At 37.3% G+C, this 19524-nt stretch overlaps 1 protein-coding gene across 9 annotated transcripts in view; it reads right to left on the bottom strand.

Annotated features, from left to right (window-relative positions):
* PLEKHA6 (pleckstrin homology domain containing A6) overlaps positions 1–19524 on the bottom strand; it is a 193093-nt gene that overhangs the window by 114620 nt on the left and 58949 nt on the right. For 2 of the 9 annotated variants that reach the window (XM_087929462.1, XM_087929463.1), the window contains one exon: positions 14919–15020. The exons of 6 other annotated variants lie outside the window; for them this stretch is intronic. The gene's annotated coding sequence lies outside the window, so the exon portion shown is untranslated. Of the gene's footprint in view, positions 1–14918; positions 15021–15115; positions 15198–19524 lie in introns of those variants that run through there. One more of the 9 variants, XM_087929461.1, reaches the window with a different exon arrangement.

Here is a 19524-nt window from a genome sequence, read left to right as displayed (position 1 = left end):
ATCTGTTAGTTAGATTACTGGTACATGCTGAACTCTTGGAAACTGCAACTAGTTCAGAATACAGAGAACTTTTGGAAACTGCAACTAGTTCAGAATACAGCAATGTGGACAGTTGAAGGCATACAACAATATGTCCATTTAATGCCTATGTTCCACAGCCTGCTCTGACTCCCAGTTCACTTCCAGATGCAATTTAATGTACTGGTTTAGGCATCTTTGATAGAGCTGGAAGGAACATTGAAGGTCTTCTAGCCAAACCCCCTGCTTAAACAGGTGACCCTATACCATTATCACATATAAAGTCCTACATGGCACAGGGCCACGTTACTCATGGAACTACCTGCCTCCAATTGTCTCTATGCAGCCTACAAGAAATGGCAGGGTTGGCATATTCCAGATTCCATCGATTACAGGGGCGTCAAACTTGCAGTGTCACACGGTCATCACATGATGTATCATGACTTTTCTCCCTTTGTTAAAACAGGGGTGGGGGTGACTAGCGCATGACACATCTAGCCTGCGGGCCACAAGTTTGACACCCTGATCTATTAGGTACTGATCTAATAATTTGCTGCTGTGCTTTCTTGATTGCTGGACCAACATACCTGGAGAAATTCAAATAGCTTCTTCCTTCCTTCCTTTCCTTCCTTCCTTCCTTCCTTCCTTCCTTCCTTCCTTCCTTCCTTCCTTCCTTCCTTTCATTTTCAATTAACAAATTTCATTTACTTTATGTAAAATTATTTTTATGATATAAAGATGTATAAATGTTTGAGTTTAATGCCAACATCTCTATATTATATTGTGCCAAGTTTATTTATGGTATGTTTATTATGTGTTCTGGAATGATATCTAATTTATAAAAGTAGCTTCATTTCAATTTTGTTCCCTAAAGTCTCTGAATAGTGCTTTGTGCATCTTTCCAATACTTTGAGGTATTTTAACATGCTCACCACACATGCTAGAATGTTCCTTCTGTTTTGTGAAATTTCCAACATTTGTTGCTCTATGATTTCTTTATCTTAGCAATCATTGATGGAGTTGTCTATTTGTATTTGTAAAATATTTTACATCAGTTCTCCTGCAAACCATAATTTTATAGATTTGTTCCACATTCTTCTGACTGCTTCTTTCAAGTTTTGCATCCAATTTAATATATATGTTCCATCTCTGTGTTGTATCTAAGTAGACATTTATAGATATATACTGATTCTGTATAAACATTTTCAAATTTTGTCATTTTTCTTAATATCGCATTTCTGAGGTCAGATTTTATTCTTCTAGCAATTTGAAAATAAATCTGCCATGGTATATTCCAGTCTTTGCTGATTCTTATTATGTGTGTAATCTATTCATAAGGTCTGGGTGGACCATGTTTACATATGTAATTGCTTTTTCCTTACCATAATTGTCTCCAACATGAAAACCATTTAGGACCTAATGGTGAAATGTCTGGGCTCATTACCACATGGAGTCCCATACTTGTGTTAAACTTTGTCTTATAATGTGTCCTGTTAAGTTTTTATATTCTTTTGGGTCCCTGTGGCATAAGTATGTGTGAAGACCATTAGCTAGGTCAACTCCTTCCAATACCGTACTAATGTTTTGCAGTTTGGGGATTTTATCTACTCTGTGAAACATGACAAAGAGTTTGTCTGTAATACCATTTAAAATCTGGAATGACAAAGCCACCTCTTTCTGAAGCATGGTGCTAAATTTTAAATTTGTCCCAAGGTTTTTCCCCACTTCATATATATTTGCTAATTGTTACTTGTTCTTTTTAAAGTCTTTAAAGTCTTTTTCTGAAATTGGGGCCATTTGAAATGGCACTAGCAAGCACTAGCATTAGCACTTGGACTTATATACTGTTTCACAGTGCTTTACAGCCTCTCTAAGCAGTTTACAGAGTCAGCATATTGCCCCCAACAATCCTTAGAAGGATGAAAGACTGAGTTAACCTTGAGCCATTGAGAATTGAACTGCTGAACTGCTAGCAGTTACCAAAAGTAACCTGCAATATTGCATTCTAACCACTGCGCCACCATGGCTCATAAATAAATAATTTATCTTGGGTAACACAGTCATTTTAATAATTGCAATTGATCCCTGGCAGCCAAATTCTTTCTACAAGAAATCTTATTTTTATGTTAAATGTTTAGTTATATTTGTTTGAGTATTAATTTTGTATTCAGAGAACTTTCTAAAGCTATGGATTATTTTCCTTGTTAGCCATCTTCAAGGAGTTAAAGATCTGGATGTTCCTGTAGGCATTTGGGCTGGAAGGCTTGTTTAGTTACTATGTTATTAACTTGAAGTATAATTTTTGACACTGCTTGTTGCTTCCGATAAAGTATAGTGTTGACTTTATTGGGTTTTAACCTTCTACATGATACAGTCACTTTAGTAAGGAGGATGGCTATGTCATTTTTTCTTAATCAGTTCAGGAAGCAACATTTTTCATTTTGTCTGGCACAGGGATAATTTGAACTATTTACTGAAAAGCCTAAATTAAAAAGATAAAAAGAAATGCACATGACCTTGCTAAATGTAAAATGAGCACAGTGCAAAGTTTAAATCCATTTGCAAAATTAGGAATCAACAGTACTGAATACACAAACATTCTTTACAAATCAAAAAGACAGTGGTTTGTTTCCATATATGTAAACCTCCAATATGCATAAAAGGAAAAACAGCTTTGCAACAACAGCTAAAGCTGTATGCTGACATTGGCATCAAAGGAGAAGATGGTAGCTCCTGAGAGGCCACAGCCAGAATGTCTCCATCCCAAACCCAGGTTTAATTGTGCCAGTTCCCTTTAACTTCTGTAAGTAGGAGAAAAACAGGTGTAGTAAGAACCTGCAGAACTGTCATCATCATGTCACAAACCTTACAAGAGTCTGAGATAATGAACCACATGGTTTTCCAACTTGTCTTTAAAAATCTTTTTATGCCTCCAAGGACTTTTGAAGTGCTTGGACTCAAGCCTATTATTTACATCAGTGTTTCTCAGCCTCAGCAACTCTATGATGTGTGGACTCCAACTCCCAGAATTCCCCAACCAGATTTAGATGTAACTGAATCCAATTACTTAGATATAGCTCAGCAATTTTCTTCTCATCTTGGTAAAGAGAAGCCATATCAAAATTACTAAGGCTGTTGGTTTGTTAGCTTTGCTTTATTATTGCCTTTTACCAATGCAGGAGAAGGCCACGGACAATGCATACTACAGCATCAAAACAAAATGGGCTTGAGTTCAGTGTGCTTCATTTCCAATCAAACATGCATTAGATTTATAAGATAAAACCAGGGGTGGGATTCTACCAGTTCGCACCTATTCGCTAGAACCAGTTGTTAACATTCTAAGAAGTTCAGAGAACTGGTTGTTGGAAGAAATTATTGGCCTAATCCTGTAAGGAAGACAGGAAGGAAACATTCTGGTGTTGCTTACAAAAACAGCTTCTCCGTTAACCCTTATTACATTCTTGGCAGGACTAGACTTCCTGTCTCAGGAACATCTCTGGAGGTTTTTTTCCCTCCTTTGCTGGTACTTTGCTCGTGTGGAGTGACCATTCAAAGTTACAACAGCACTGAAAAAAAGTGACTTATGACCATTTTTCATACTTACGACTGTTGCAGCATCCCCACAGTCATGAGAGACCAGGCGAGGAGATGAGTACCTTGATGTGAGTGTTATTGAGTTGGCCACACACCCAGCTAATAACATGACCACCAAGCCACATCCACCCAATAACATGACCACCAAGCCACATCCACCCAGTCACATGACCACCAAGCCACACCCACCAACTAAGCCATGCCCACAGAACCAGTTGTTAAAAAATTTGAATCCCACCCCTGGATAAAATACATTATACATTTGAATGCATATTTGATAGGGAATGTCCGATTACATTCAACAGAGCTTATTTTCTTGCAAGTTCAAGAAATTTGTTTATTAAGCTCAGTGATAATTTTTATATTTAGCCAAACGGCAAACCTTGAATATCTGAAATTTTAACCTCAACTTTATGCTGATTGCATAGAAAACAAAACTGTTTCTAAATTGAGTATATATGAGCTGAGTTTTTCTCCTCCTTTGATTGCATAAAGCCCGTTTTGACCTAATCCTCATTGTTCAGTGTTAGATAATTAAGACACAAAATAACATAATGGGAACCAGATGGCACAAAAATCACTAATAATTCACTACATAGTAAACAAAATTTATACAGATTGCAATCCTGCATTAGAAATTCTCACTATTTATTGATTGTATAAACTACTTCTCAGCCACTTTTCAGCATAAAGAGGCTTATATAAATATTAGTAATGGACTAGAGTCATCCACAACTATCACAATGACTAATGTATCAATTTCATATTAATTGCACAGGACATAGAAGATCGGGGAAGATTTTAGCACTTCAGCATTCACTTAATTATGCAGCAAAAATGGCACTTTCCACACAAAGTGTTCTGTAGTATTGAGAGAAAGTGCAAACGAAAGAGGAAAATTCTACAAAAAGTAAACTTAGTGCCCCCTCACACACCCAACCCATGTTTGTTGGCCATAGTTATTGATCACACAATAGTGAGTGACTGTTGTAAGGGAGGGTATGAGAACAAAAGTTTGCATTGGCATATTTGTGAAACAACATGGTTGACTGGCTGACACTGCAACATTCTATATGGCAACTTTTTGTTGAAAATCAATCTGTCTTTTCTGCAGTCAATAGCTATTCCTAAAATGAATTTTTAGCTTATTAAGACTTGCTTTAAGCATTCAAAGAGATTAATGTACATCAGATTTGCATTATTTAATAAAAATCTTGTTATGTGAGGTTGGGAAACGTTTCACCCTGAGGAACAGCTAAGTACAGATGAGAGCTACCACATACATGAAGACACACACATGTACTATATGTATACCCACGTACTGACATATTTGTACATATATTTATTATGGTGTCACTGAGAACTAGAGAGAAATGTCTGTTTCCTCTCAGTGATCCTGACACAGCTCACAGCTTTCTGTGCTCGAGGTAGAAGGGTTTGAGTAATTCAAACATGGTTATAGGTTAGGGAGATAGGAGAAGCCTTGTCTCACTTTCTTTTCCCAGAAAGTCCTTTAAAAATTATCTCTCTGAAGGGAATCACTGTAAGAAGTAAATCACCTTTACTTCTTACTTCAATGATCCTATCCAGAGTCCTACTTTTGCCCTACTAATTCAAAATATGGCGACTGGGAGGATTGGGGGGGGAAGTCTTCACCTTCTAGATCTGGTTGCTCTAATCTATGATCAGACATAGTCACATTTCTAGATCAACGGGATGAAAATGTGACATTACGCTGCAAACTCTGCCCCTTTAGACATCATGGGACATCACGACGCATGTTTTAGTGTTAATGAAATATTTGGCTTGTTGAAGATGCCCTTCTTGGAAATTGGAATTAAAAACCAATGTGATGGATGCAATATTAGACATATATGGTTTCTAAACAGCACACCAAATACACTTTATGTTATTTGAAGATCCTAGACAATTTTCAGGAAAAAAATTCAATTTTCAACAGGGGTGTCAAACTTAATTTCATTGAGGGCTGCATCAGGGTTGTGTTGGACCTCAGGGGGCCAGGGTGGGCATGGCCAGCTTGACATCACTCATGTTTGGGGGGGGGGGGTGTCTGTGGTGGCCAAAGCAGAAATGGGCTCTGGAGCTCCATTTTTGGCCACAACGGCATCCTGCAGCCCTCTGCCTGCAAAAATGGAGCTGGGGGAGCCACGCACAGCCCTCCTGAGCTCCGTTTTCACTGGCAGAGGCACCGCAGGACAGTCCTTCACTGTTTCCAGGGCAGCCCTGCGCGCCACATCTAACCATCCTGTGGGCCAGATCCGGCCCTCAGGCCTTGAGTTTGACAACCCTGATTTACAACATATTGATTTGGATAAAGTAGGACTATCAAATGTAGGCTGCAATAATCTAAACAACTATTATAAAGTAGCAAAGAGTTAGATTTCTCTTATTTTTATTGCCATTTAGATATTATTCAGGTATTGGCAGGGCAGATTTCATAGCCCTAGATGATGACTGTTAATCAAATTCATATTTCTAGGAAGACACACACTGTGGTTACCACACTAAAATTTGGTCAAATACAATTCTGACTTTCTGGTGTCTGGGAAAAAACATTCGGAGAAAGACCAGTCCTAAGCTGCAAATATTAAGGCTTTAAAACAGATCACAGTGTTTATTCTGAACCTGAATTCTCTACTGAGAAAAAAGGCTTTATTTTGTGTGGACTGAATTTCATTTTTGTTTGCTCAATCTCTCACGGCAACCACACAACATTCAGGATATAGCTTCCTGATCCACTGACCACAATCAGGTTTGTATTTAAAATTTCCCCTGTCTAGCAATATGTGAAGATGAGAAAAAATGATTTATTTATTACAACAAGGCCCCCAATTTATGCCACCACCTAGCAAGCTTTCTGCCTCAGGCCCACAAGATATATATACAAAAAGAATTTTGAAAAACACACAACTAGAGGAAACTTTCCTAAAATGAAACTAAGAAATATGTTCAAATAATGAGTGCTACAAGCTTTTTAAAACAATCATTCACCTGTGCAGTAAGTTATTCTGCAGTTTAAAAAAAAACACTGAAAAGAATGACTATTCTCACTGTTCTTTCTGCTTTCGGATTAGATGATCTATGAGGTTGTCAGTATTGAAAAAGATTTTAAACTCTTGACTTTTCTCATTTGTAGAATGCTTGAAAATACATATATGACTTTTCTCTGATGAAATTCTGCCATGAAATACTGAGAATTCAAAGATGTATATTTTACAAAAAAAACCACATGTTTCCATTTTTGGATGTTTACACGCATACTTACATATACACGTGCTACACTCTGCAGAGCATGAGGAAATAAATATAGTCTCTCTATGCTTTTGCCTGGATTTCTGTTTAGTCATAAAACAGCGGTAAGATTTAAAAAATAAAAAATAGATTCTATATTAGAAAAGTCTTAGTCTGGATAAAAAGATGTACAGTATTGGAAAATTAAAATTGTTCTTTCTCCCAAAAATCTTGGTCTGGAGCAATGAGCCATGTTTAAAAAGCAAACCTCTTTTCTTTATTCCTCTTCAGCCATCCACATCACATAAAGTATGGATGATCCTGTACTTTTGGTGTTTTATCCCCAAGAGTGTATATTAGATTCTGGCCACTCCCTCACCCTTTCCCTGCCACTTCATAGCACAGCTCAGCATATCCGCTCAGCGGGAAGTTGCAACTCTCTGAAAATATGTGGCAAGCCTGCTCATTGGCTTGTTCTAGAAAATATCCAGTAGTCCTTTTTTTATTAGCAGTACTTCTCCAGTGCAAACTGGGATACTAGGTAATGTAATCTTCTGAACCAGAACTATATTATCACAGGCTTTTAATAACAGTATGCCAAAAGTCTGCTACATAATCCAGGCAGCATATTCTATATCTAGAGGCATGGATCTTAAAAAAAGGATTACTAGGGAAGTGTTTGCACTTGATAGGGCAATTATGCCAAAACTAAGGCTTCCTGAATTCTTTATCAGATTACAACCCACATAATTCACAGTCCTGCCAACTGCAGGTGATGGAATTGTAGTGGAAGTAATCTGAAGAGCCTAAGCCAAGAAACCATAGGTAAGTTAATATGCAGCAGTGAGCCTGGTAGTCTAGGGTGCAAAATCCAAGTTGCAAAACTACACTGAGCCATCAACTTCATCAGATAAACATAAACCAATAACTTTGTTCAGACTGATCTACCCCATATGGCTGTTGTAGGGATATCATGGTGTGGAGATACAGATGGTGCCTAGCTTATAATAAACATAAAAGGAATAATATACCTATTGAGCAGTAATTTTCACAACAATCACTCATCTTGTAGGTAAATGTTCATTCTCTGAGTTTGTGGGTTTCCAAATGTTTCGTTACCAGGTTAGGTAACACCTTCAGCAGTATTTCAAATGCCTAGCCTGATAATGAAACCTTTACCGTCATCGTACACCTGAGCTACAGATATTGGCCACTATTGCAATGGAATAGTTACTAGATATGATAAATGTTTTGACACTAACACCTTCCTAGCCCAAAGTGTAGTAGTGACTTTATCCCAAAGTCATTGGGATGAAGAGAAATGAGTAACTTTCTTGTGTGCAAATAAAACAGGTGCTTCTGACACCACCTGGCAGCCATTGTGTCATCTCCTTTGGAGACTCCTGTCACCCGTTAGGATGAATAACTGTAATCATCACTTTTCACTAGCGGTCCTTTGGATATCCCTAGAGCACCGTTCTCTTCAAACAAATCCTCATGGTCAGATGTGGGCGAAGAAAGCAAAACAATCACATTTTGTACCCTGTCTGGCACTGGCATTTCTTAGCCGATTATCATCATCAGAAGCTACACGGAGGAGGGGGTGGGCCACGTTAAAGTGGCTGGAGTCAGGAAGAAGGCATTTGGCAAGCAGCCCACCCGGACAGTCTAGCAGGGTTGATAAATTTGCTTCTTAGCACTAGGCGCTCAATGACAACAGAGCTCAAGGAGGAAGGAAGCTGGGGGAAGACACCAGCAATAACTTTTTTTTAAATTCAGAACTGTATGTTTGCTGTTGCTTTAATGGATGTTGTGATGATTCAAAACTGGGCCAGTCAAGTCACATAGCTTGCTGCCAAAGGGTGGGCTCAAAACACCCACAGGCAGCTGGGTGAGGCAAGTGACTGTTACTCTGTTTCCTTATCTTGAGAGCAACTTGAGATAAAGGCCTGGTGCACTGTTTGCTCTGGCTCAGGATGGAGGCCACCTTCCCAAAGGGAGTTTTACTGCTTTTGCAGGCGCCAGACAGCACTGATTGCAGTTCTCTCTTCATCGCTCTGGGAACTAAGTACGTTGTCTACAGGGAGGATTTTAACTCTTGTTCACAATGGAAAACTCCTGAGAATTGCTTTTGCACTGATTTGAGCTACAGTGACACCTGAAGCTCAATATTATTTAAGATGGTAAATGCTAGGTCTTCTCTCCGCTCCTCTCCCCTCCCTCCCTTTCCTATTTTTCTGTTTCAGGCACCAAAATGCTGAAAGCTGCATTAAATAGAAACAACAGAAGAGACGTTGATTAACTGAAGAGTTTTACTTGTTTATCCCACTTTTTTCTTTCTTTTTTGGCAAGAGAGGTGAACACATATAGCATGCACTTTCTCACTCACTGCCTGGAAGTTGCAAAGGACTGGATGAACCAATTCTAGTCAAGCTCAAAGTAAAACCAAGCTGATTTTGGTTACACACACACACACACACACACACACACTTACTATCTTTGGCTCTGATTGGAGCAGGGCTCCCCCATATCGAACTGATGTCCAGTTGGGGGTCCTCCTAAATTCTCAAAAATCACAGGGCAGTCATGAGCCTTTGCGCAGCTTCATCTTATCTGCCAATTATGCCCATTCCTAGACCAGGAGGTCTATTATTTATTGCCTTGATCATGCATGGAATTGTACATTTAAGATTCAGATGACCAAATTTTACCAAACCTCAGTCTCCTCTCCAAAGCATTGGGCTTGGTAACTGAGTGAGCCTTAAAGTTTACTTATTTGGATTTTGCTTCATGAGTTTTTTATGGTAATTGTGGTTATTGTATTATTATCTCCCATGTCAATTGGACAGCTATATAACTATAATAAACCATAAGAAGTTGCAAACATACTTAGGGTAGCCTTCTTAGATTTGGCAACCTATTGATTTGAGAATTTCAGCTTCTAGATCAGAGGTCACCAAACTTGGCAACTTTAAGACTTGTAGACTTCAACTCCCAGAATAGCTGGCTGTTCTAGATTTTTCAGCAATGGCCATGCTACCTGGGGAAGTCTGGGAATTGAAATCCACTCCTTTAGGTTAGAAAAGGCTGGCCTAGAGAGTTCTGGGGCATAGTGTCGTTTTGTTGTTGGAATCAATCATAACATAAGTTGCACTGAAATCTGTAAAGGAACAGCAATTCCACTTCTAACACCTTGAAATGTACCTTCCCGATTAAGTTGCTTCTATAGAAGGAAAAAGCCAAACAACTCATCAGATAAAAGAAATTGGGTAAAAGTCATGGACATCTTTCCTCCAGTGAATGTCAGCCACTTAGTCCAAGTAATAAAATATAAAAACTACATTATCATAATAAATGAGTTCTATTGACTACCGCCACTATGATCAAAGTTGTAAATTACAAATAGCTATAAAGGATTAGTCAGATCCTACCGAACAAAAGTATCACATCCGGCCACACACCTACTCTCAGTCAATAAAAAAAAGTTTAGAAAGGTGCCAAGCCCTACAGTTTATATTATAGGCACACCCTAAAAAATGCAATTTCTGAAGCCAATATTGTAGTAATTGTTTTCAGCTTCTAGGATTGTGATACTTTTTAACAGCAAATTATTCAGTCAGGACAGGCAAGCAGTGAAGCATTAACAGGTTCTGTTGAAATACTTTTATGCTTCAATATTCAGTGAATGTAAGAGTAAGGCACTGCGCTGGAGCTTAATAAAGCTTACAAAATCAGTAATCATATCAGGAAAAGAAACATTTTCCAGAAAGGAAATCAGAAGTAATTGCAAGCTCAATTAAAGCAAAGCAAGTGATTGCAATTGAACCAGACTTCTTTAAAATAAGACGGGAGGGATTGCTTGGCTTGGATAAATTAATGTCAATCAAAGTCCTATAGAAGAGGCACAGCTTTTCAGTTTTTCATATGCCAAGGTAACTGGTGATTCTAAGTTTTTTTTAAAAAAAATAGTTGTTTTGAAAAAAAGAATAGGTACATGTTGATTTGTGAGATAACATCTATTTTTCACTTCATTTCTTCGTCTACTGGACAGATCCTGAACCTAAAAAAGGAAAATGCATGCCAAAACTTCCAGTAATGGAAAATTATATTTATTGGTTCCTGCTGCTGAGGAACTAAGAATTATTCAGTTTTCTTTTAACATGATTAACAAAGTTTTAGCTTTTATTTAGAATGGGAAAACAGGACTATTCCTGGAGTATTGACATACTCAATTCAAATTATAAAAATCAGTCTGGAATAGCAATAGCAAAATACCCCCAAGGAAGTAGCATCAGCAAAGAACTTTTATGATGTTTTCATTATTCCATTGCTATCATCAATAGAGAGATTTAAAAAAAAAACTTAGATTACTTGAAGTATTAAGCCCACAGAATCAGGAGTATGTTCTGGTATAGATGTACTTTAGTCTCACTGCAGCCATATCTTCTAAGTGGCTCTCAGCAACTGTCACTTCACATAGTGTTCTCATTATAAAGTAATTCTGCATTAGTATGAGAACAACAAATGCAACAGGGTACAAATCAAATAGTATGGAAAGGTGCGATGTGGTTATAATGACAAAGCACATACCATTTCTTAGGATCATTTTTATCTTTGGGTTAGGTTCAAATGTTGAAAAAAACTCAAAAGATTGTCCAGCATTGTGGGATCTTGCATTGGATTGTCTTCAATGTATTATTCATAAGAAGATTTAAGATCTTTTTCTAATGGATCAAAATTGTTGTCTTTATAAATAACCAGTTTTCTTATTCGAATGCATTCCAAATTATATTTACATAAATTGGATACTGCACACAAAACCAAACCCCTTATCAGCTTCTAATGTGGAGCAGTGATTAAAACATGTACATTAATTAATACAAAATTGCATAGAAATTTCTAACCAGATTTGGCATGCACATATTTGAGCATCTTATGCAAACTGAAACTTGAGAGAGTGAACTTGTACTGAATTTAAGTATGAAAATCAAAGATACAACCATTCTTAGGCACTGTAAAGTGTTTTCTGAACTTTGATACAGATCTGATTGTGAATCACTAAAATCTGAAACACTGTCTTAAATATAACACATGACCACATTCAGGGACCAAATATGATTATTTGAAAATCATCATTACTGAACACAGAATATACAGCAACAAGCTGTTTAGTTTGCATAAACCTTCTACACTATACGTACTAAATGGCAATGTTTGAAGACTTTCCTTATAGAAAAATAATTCCTTTTTATAGAATTTGTATAGAATTGTAGAAAAATAAGGTACTTTTTTTTAAACACTGAAGTGCTAGCTCCTTTTGCTTATTATCCTTATAAACAGGTGATAGGAATAGGTGCAATGTGATCCTTGTTTTTACATTTTGTTTGGATCACTAAATTGTAAAATTTATTTTTAATAGATATACCTCAATTGAATTGCAAGCGTTGTAAGACAGAGAGAATTTGAAGACCACTGAGAATCAAATCAATTCTGGAAGGCATCACCCATAGAATCTATAAACTGTCTTTATATTTTATGTATTAGGTTTATTCTCCATCTATCTTTAGAATAGATCATATGTAACACATCACCTTCAATTTTATCCCAACAAAAATAATACTATGAAGTAGTGAACTCACATACTGCACTGAACCATGTTTTATTTAAGTACGCTGATTACTAGCTCAATATTGCTAAGCTATAAACTACAGTTTAAAAGCCATAATGTCTGGGTTTGCAAAATTCACCAAATCCAAGGCAAACAAACTACATTTGACCTAGAATGATACAATAATCCAATTAAATTCCATAGCTGACTCTCAGTTTGGATTCAAGACCAATATCCTGTTATACCACTGCTGACCATATATAGAATTAGTATTTTTTAATGTAATAATCAACCATAATGGATAACCAAGTGATTAAACAGGATGCCACAGAAATGAACCACTTTCACTGAGCCTGGTGATATATTATCAAATAACTCAATCATTAAAAAATTTCTTAAAGCTAAAAAACAGTATATTCAGATTAAAGTGTAAATTTGTGTATCTTCATGTATGACCATAAAACAGATTGTCTCCCAAACACCAAAAATTACCTATAGAACATAGCAACAAGTTTTGAGATCTATTTCCTGATCAGCCTGGCACTATTGCAAGTAGACTCTGGTATCCAATCAAGTTCTACAGGCTGATAATTTGGACACATTGTGGCAATGTAGATACAGGGAAGGAGGGAGGGAGGGAGAGGAAGAGAATATGAGATATCATAACTGTAATCTTGAGTAGGCAGGCAAACTATCATAGGCATTTAATCTGAACCCACTGAAATTTAATTGTACCAGTAGCAATCTGATACTTAAGAGTAAGTTCTGGAGTGGTTTCCTTTTTAACCCCAGAAAGTTTCTTCCAAAATTTATTCTGATTCTCAGTAGCCAGTGATTAAGAATTTGTGTCCCACACTTCAAAATGCCATGCAGCTTCCATCACCTCTGACTTGGAGTTGATTGAAATTAAAATTCTCTAACTTCTGGAGGACAGCAGGGTCCTTAGACAAATGCACTCATACATAACCAGTAGCTCTCAGCAGCTGTCCAAAATTACAATGGCCCTGAACAATAACTTACAACCCTGGAGTTCCAGCCATCACAACATCTCCATAATCACATGATTATCATTTCCAATATCCCTTGCTTGCTTCTCTCAAGCAAAGTCAGTGGGGAACCAAGCAGGAAGTTGGAAGTTGCTTCAGTTTTCCCTGTGGTTTTGCCCACCTGCACTCCCGTGCCAGTGGTGTTCCGCCCCCATCAATGCCCTGCTGTGCTTAGGAACACGGTTCACAGAATCCCCCTACCCCCCTGCAACACTTGCATATCTGCCTGCACTTTGGAGCACCTGCCTGCAGCACCTCTGGCACTCATGCACCTGCCTAAATTCTGCTTGCCTGCAATAACCTTTTCCCCTGATGCCTGCAGCTCTCACTGATGGCTGTCACTGTCTGGCTGCTTGCTTGGCACTCATCTCTTCTCACTTCTCACTTGGTCCTGGGGATATGACAGGATTGCTAGGATTGCTGTCGCTAAGTGATCACATGACATTGCACTACATGGCCAAATTGCTTGGCAACAGAAATTCTGGTCCCAATTGTTGTTGTAACCTAAGGACCACCTGTAATCAATAGCAAATACATTCCTTAAAAATAGCCACATCATTTTATGCTCTTTCTTTCTTTCTTTCTTTCTTTCTTTCTTTCTTTCTTTCTTTCTTTCTTTCTTTCTTTCTTTCTTTCTTTCTTTCTTTCTTTCTTTCCTTCCTTCCTTCCTTCCTTCCTTCCTTCCTTCCTTCCTTCCTTCCTTCCTTCCTTCCTTCCTTCCTTCCTTCCTTCTCTTTTCTGTTCTTTTCTTTCTTTCTGATGTCTGATGTTTTAGCTCTATCATGGGGCACTCCCTCTCAAACTAAGGGTTGATTAGGTATTGTCTACACCTACACAGAACAACATAACACATTTCAAGTTACTGTACAAGCAATACATGGAATCAGTTCCAGGTGTTGCAAAACCAAGATATATAATCTTATAATTTGCACTAAACTGGCATTTATATCATGCAAGGTACATAGTATTTATACACTGAATAAAAAAAAACAGAATTGTAGCTTTGAAATCAGATACTAACTTCTAACTTGAGCATAAATTCCATTTTGGAACAACATTGTCTCTAGATACAGTAACATTGAACATTCTGGATGAAATGGGTGTCCTTGTATGTGTGTATTAAGATTCAAGTTTTAGCACATGCATCATAAATTTAACACATCTGTAATTTAATTTCTCATAATCTTACACAAAAGTATTTGGAGTCAACTTCCTCCATTCCCATGCTCTCCACAACTTCTACACTTTATATCAACCCAGATAAGTCAGTTTTAAATATTAACTGGAAGCACACTAGAACTGCCAGTCCTGTATCTCAATCCAGATAAATGATTGTCACAATGTTTGTAAAGCTAGAAAGCAGGTTTGCATAAATGCTCAATTGGAATATCTAGTTTTACCTTCAGGTAAAGTGAGCAGCATCCCTCCGTAGTTTGGGTACAAGATCTTGTGTTGTCGTTGTTAAATCCCTGTTATCACGACTGACGACTCAAAGGTGGAGACTGGAAAAAGACAGTTGGAAACTTTCACTGAAGAACTTAAAAGAAAGGAGGAGGAGGAAAAGAGAAAAAGAAGCTGTAATAGCTCCTTTCCTCACCCTAGCAGATCCGTCAGCAAAAGGGCAGAGGAATATCCAAAGGCTGGAAGGAACTAGCAGGGTGATAAGCTAAAACTGAAATCTGAAACTGCAGGTTGGGTCAGTTATATATAAATACACACACACCCATTTACTCGCCTCTCTCTCACCACCCCTCCGTGTTTCCTTGGTATTATAATAGGAGGCAGCCCTCTAGCTGTGCTACTGCAAACTGAGAATGCTCCATAATATTCACAAAGAGTACATAGTAAGCTCCGTCAAATAGAAACCTGCATTTTTATTTTATTCATAGAAACCATACAACGAAAGCTGATTAAATGCTCAGGCAAAGGACAGAAATCTAACATTAAGTAATACATTTTAACATCTTTGAAGAATTTCAAAATAAGTCAGTGTTATTCTAGAGAATGTATAAACAAGATGCAGAAGAGGAAGCACAAAGATGATTTTCATTCAGCGATTTTAAGGCAATTGATTGAGGAGGTGGAGAACAAGCAAGTGAGAGAAATCTTGTGTATGAATAAGATTAAGTTCTTTAACATATTTTTAATTTTAAGTTTTTAGCTTGAATAAGTTTTTTGTAATTTCAAAAACACGTATCAACTTTGAGGATATGCAAAATACCCTCAATCTAATTCAGTCATATACTTTAAAAATGTGAGGGTTTTTTAAGGAAAAGATTGATCATGTCATGGCTGCAATCCTTATGCATGCCTTGTAAGAAATAAGCCTGATTGTTCACTGTACTTTTCTACTGTGCGTAGACGATTGTAGCTTTATTGTACAATTCTTTTCAAGATAATAATGTTTGAAGCAAGTCTAATTGTATTTAATAAGCCTCACTCCCAAATAAGTGATGCAGCTGTAATTACATATTTGATAAACAGTAATTGGATTACTTTACTATAAGCTTAAACAATCAACAGTGTCAAACAGATGCCTTTTTACACAACTAATAACATGCAAAAGAATGATTAATAGGTTGGTTCCCCTGGATTCCTTTAATAGCAGCACCCAAGGAAGTCCATCATCCTATTTGTAACAAACTGTAGGGTGGAAGTGTGGGAAGGAATAATCCCTCTGACCAGAAGTATTGTAGAAGACTTTGAACACAACCTTCCACCCTTCAAACCAGACGTCTCCAAACTTGACAACTTTAAGACTTGTGGACTTCAACTTCCAGAATTCTCCAGCCAATTCTGGGAGATGAAGTTCACAAGTCTTAAAGTTGCCAAGTTTGAAGAGCCCTGGTTCAAATCCTATCACATTCTCTTTTCTGACCTTTCCTATCAGGTGGACCCAGAGATACGGGGAAAAGGATTCAAGAACCCCTCCATTTCCCCAGCCTTAGAGAGAGAAATCAGATGCATGTTTTCTGTTCATGGATGTTATCCCAGGACCACTGAATTGCTTCCTTAATTATTAAAAAAATAGCATGTACTAAATTGAGTGAGACAAGGCTGCATTTTCTCTCCTTATTTATTCAGCCTGCATATTGAACATATATTAAGAGAAGCTGGCTTGAAAGATGAGCATAGTTTTAAAACTGAGGAAGAAACATTAATGCCCTGAGCTATGCTGATGACACTACCATGATAGCCAAACATGCAAAGGATCTGTAAGCTGTGGTAAGAAAAGTCAAAGAGCACCCTAAAACAATAAGGCCATGCTAAGGACAAAAGCTAAGCAATTAGCTTTAAAACTGACAATAAGGATATTGAAGTGGCTGATAACTTCTGCCTTTTAGGATCAGCCATTAATTGTAAAGAGACAAATAGTCAAGAAATATACTGCAGCCAAGCACTAGGTAGAACAGCCATGAAGGCCTTAAAAAGGCTATTTAGATACCACGTGTGTGTATACCTATGAAGATCAGAATTGTGCAAGCAATGATATTCCCTCTGACACTTTGGACTATGAAGACGTAGCCTAGGAAGAGGATGCACTAAGTTACAGTGGTGATGAGTACACAATTAGAAAACCTGAAAGACCAGGTTACAGAAAGAGCATCATGGAGAAAATCTATCTATGTGGTTGCTAAGAATTAACACTAATTTGATGCCATAAAATTAATGTACTAAATTAAACCAGAATATAAGCAGCCCTGATTTTGTCTAGGTGGAGGATAGAACTGCCTGAGATCCACAGAAAGAAATTGGGAGGCACTGATGTTTTTTTGTCCTTAATGTTCTATTAATGTTCTGTTAACTCCAAAATTTCTGCAAAAGGATCTAACAGAACTTTTAAAGCCACATATGTTGCAATAGGATGTCCTGAATCCAGGCAATCTTTGACTTAGGGCCATAATTAGGACTGGAATTTATTTTGCAAGTTCTAAATCAAGTTGGATCCAATTTTATGACAATTTTTACAGCAGTTGTTAAGGAAATTACAGAGTCATCAAGTGAATCATGAGGTCATTAAGTGAATCCATCTTCTCCAATGGGGTTGTTTTTTGGAGGGGGGACAGCTATTTGCAAAAATGGTCACAAATTGTATCATGTTTCAGGATGCTGCAACTGCTCATAAATGCAAGCTGGTTGCCAAACACCTGAACAGTGATCACGTGTGAATGCAGGAATGATCATAAGTACATATACTAAATCATTTTTTCCCAAGGCCACTGTAACTTTGAACTATTGTGAAACGAAAGGTTGTAAACTGACAGCTGCCTATAACATACATCTGCATGATTAAGATACAATCCACATATGATAGAAACACACCATTGGTATCATCATCTTAAACCTTTCTGCTTTCTGGAAACAGTAAGTTTCTTCCCAGCTAGGAAGATTCTGCATAGGGAGTGATAGACGCTGATTTGCTAGACTTTCCATCTAACTGAAAGTCAAAAAAAAACAAAAGATGTCTGGTAGCACCTTTTTAAATAATACATTTTACTAAAAGGCATAAGACTCATCTGATGATATCAGGTTTGGCTCACAAAAGCTTATGCCTTTTAATACAATGTGTTAAATGGAAAAGATGCTACTGAACTCCTCCTCCTATTTGACTAACACCTCTCTCCATCTACAATATGTCACTGAGCTAATCAAAGAAAAGCTTTTTTTTGATTCAAGCTAATGGGAGTGAAGGGTACAAACTCTGGCGACATGGAGCAATTCTATACTCTGCTGTTCCTACTACATCCGCTTCATACTACAGTACGTCTACCAGCACCAGCAAATACGGAGAGTTTTTTTTAATTTATTAATCTCTGTATCTACCTTCATGTACAGAATTTATATACTGTATGGCAGTGTGTATGTTTTATGAATATTTTGTCACAGCTCTATTTTATACTATGTTTTAGACAGCAAATAAATCTATTTGCTGAGTTTGCAGTGCTGTTGAAAATGCTCAATTTCACAAGTTATAGTTGCTGATAAACATGAACTTCCAAAGGCAAGGTAGAATTTTCTAAAGTCCATTTGTAATAAAGGTCTTCATAGCCAGTTTTGAAAATATTTATCCTAGCTACGAATCATTTATACCAATCCAAAAGTGCAATATTTCATCATTGGGTATTGGAAAAAAGTATATTACCTAGAAGGAGCAATAATAGTCAAATTTATATGAAGTGTTAAACAGTTTCCTCTGACATGCTTGCATCCTCTGCACTGATTGCACTATGTGGGCCAGACCTTTACATGTTTCTCTTGGGACCTAGAAGAAAATCTTATGCAAACATAAACCTGGCGGTGAGTCAATAGAGCCAGTGCAATAGCAGGTTCTTTGTGATACATGTAGAAATACATCTTTTTTCCCATATATATTCACTATACCACCAGTGTCTGTATTGTATTTTGGGTGGCAAGATTACAGCATAAAGATTTAGCCCTTTGGTATTTGCTTGTTTCAGTTAAAAAAAATGGTATTTGCATTCAATGACATCAATTTCTCTTTGTGAGAAAATTCACATCGTCTAGTATGATAACTGATCCAGTAGCATCAGACATAGACCTCTCTTTGGCAAATGAATGCCACATTCTTCCAATAAAACCAGGTAGCTATGATAGTGAGAATATGAAATTTAAAGAGAACTGTGTATTTTGTATCAATTTCTTTCCCAACTCATCATTTCATGAAAATGTCTGATGTTTATTTTATGGAAGCCAGAGTTTCATGGCATTTTTAGATTATTGTAATTCTAGTGATTAAATTGCTCTCATAAGGTCTGTAGGATTATGCATACCAACCCTTCCATATAATTGCCAGCCCATCTAGGTTGAGTGCCAAATTCTGAAGGAGGCATTTTCCTGTTTATCCACTGGCATCAAAAATTCTGTTTGTGTTCAACTAGGCATAGATAGGATTTCCCTTCCTATAGACCTGCATTTCCCTCTAATGTAATTTATTAAAACAAGGTACTGAAGGTATCAAGTATACATTTCTAGGTACACTAAAGA

Source organism: Pseudonaja textilis, chromosome 3 (genome assembly GCF_049901715.1).
Source record: "Pseudonaja textilis isolate UNSWEBS1 chromosome 3, rPseTex1.2, whole genome shotgun sequence".
Lineage (NCBI taxonomy): Eukaryota > Metazoa > Chordata > Lepidosauria > Squamata > Elapidae > Pseudonaja > Pseudonaja textilis.
The sequence above is the reverse complement of the archived record's forward strand: the minus strand, read 5'-3'. Positions and strand labels throughout refer to the sequence as shown.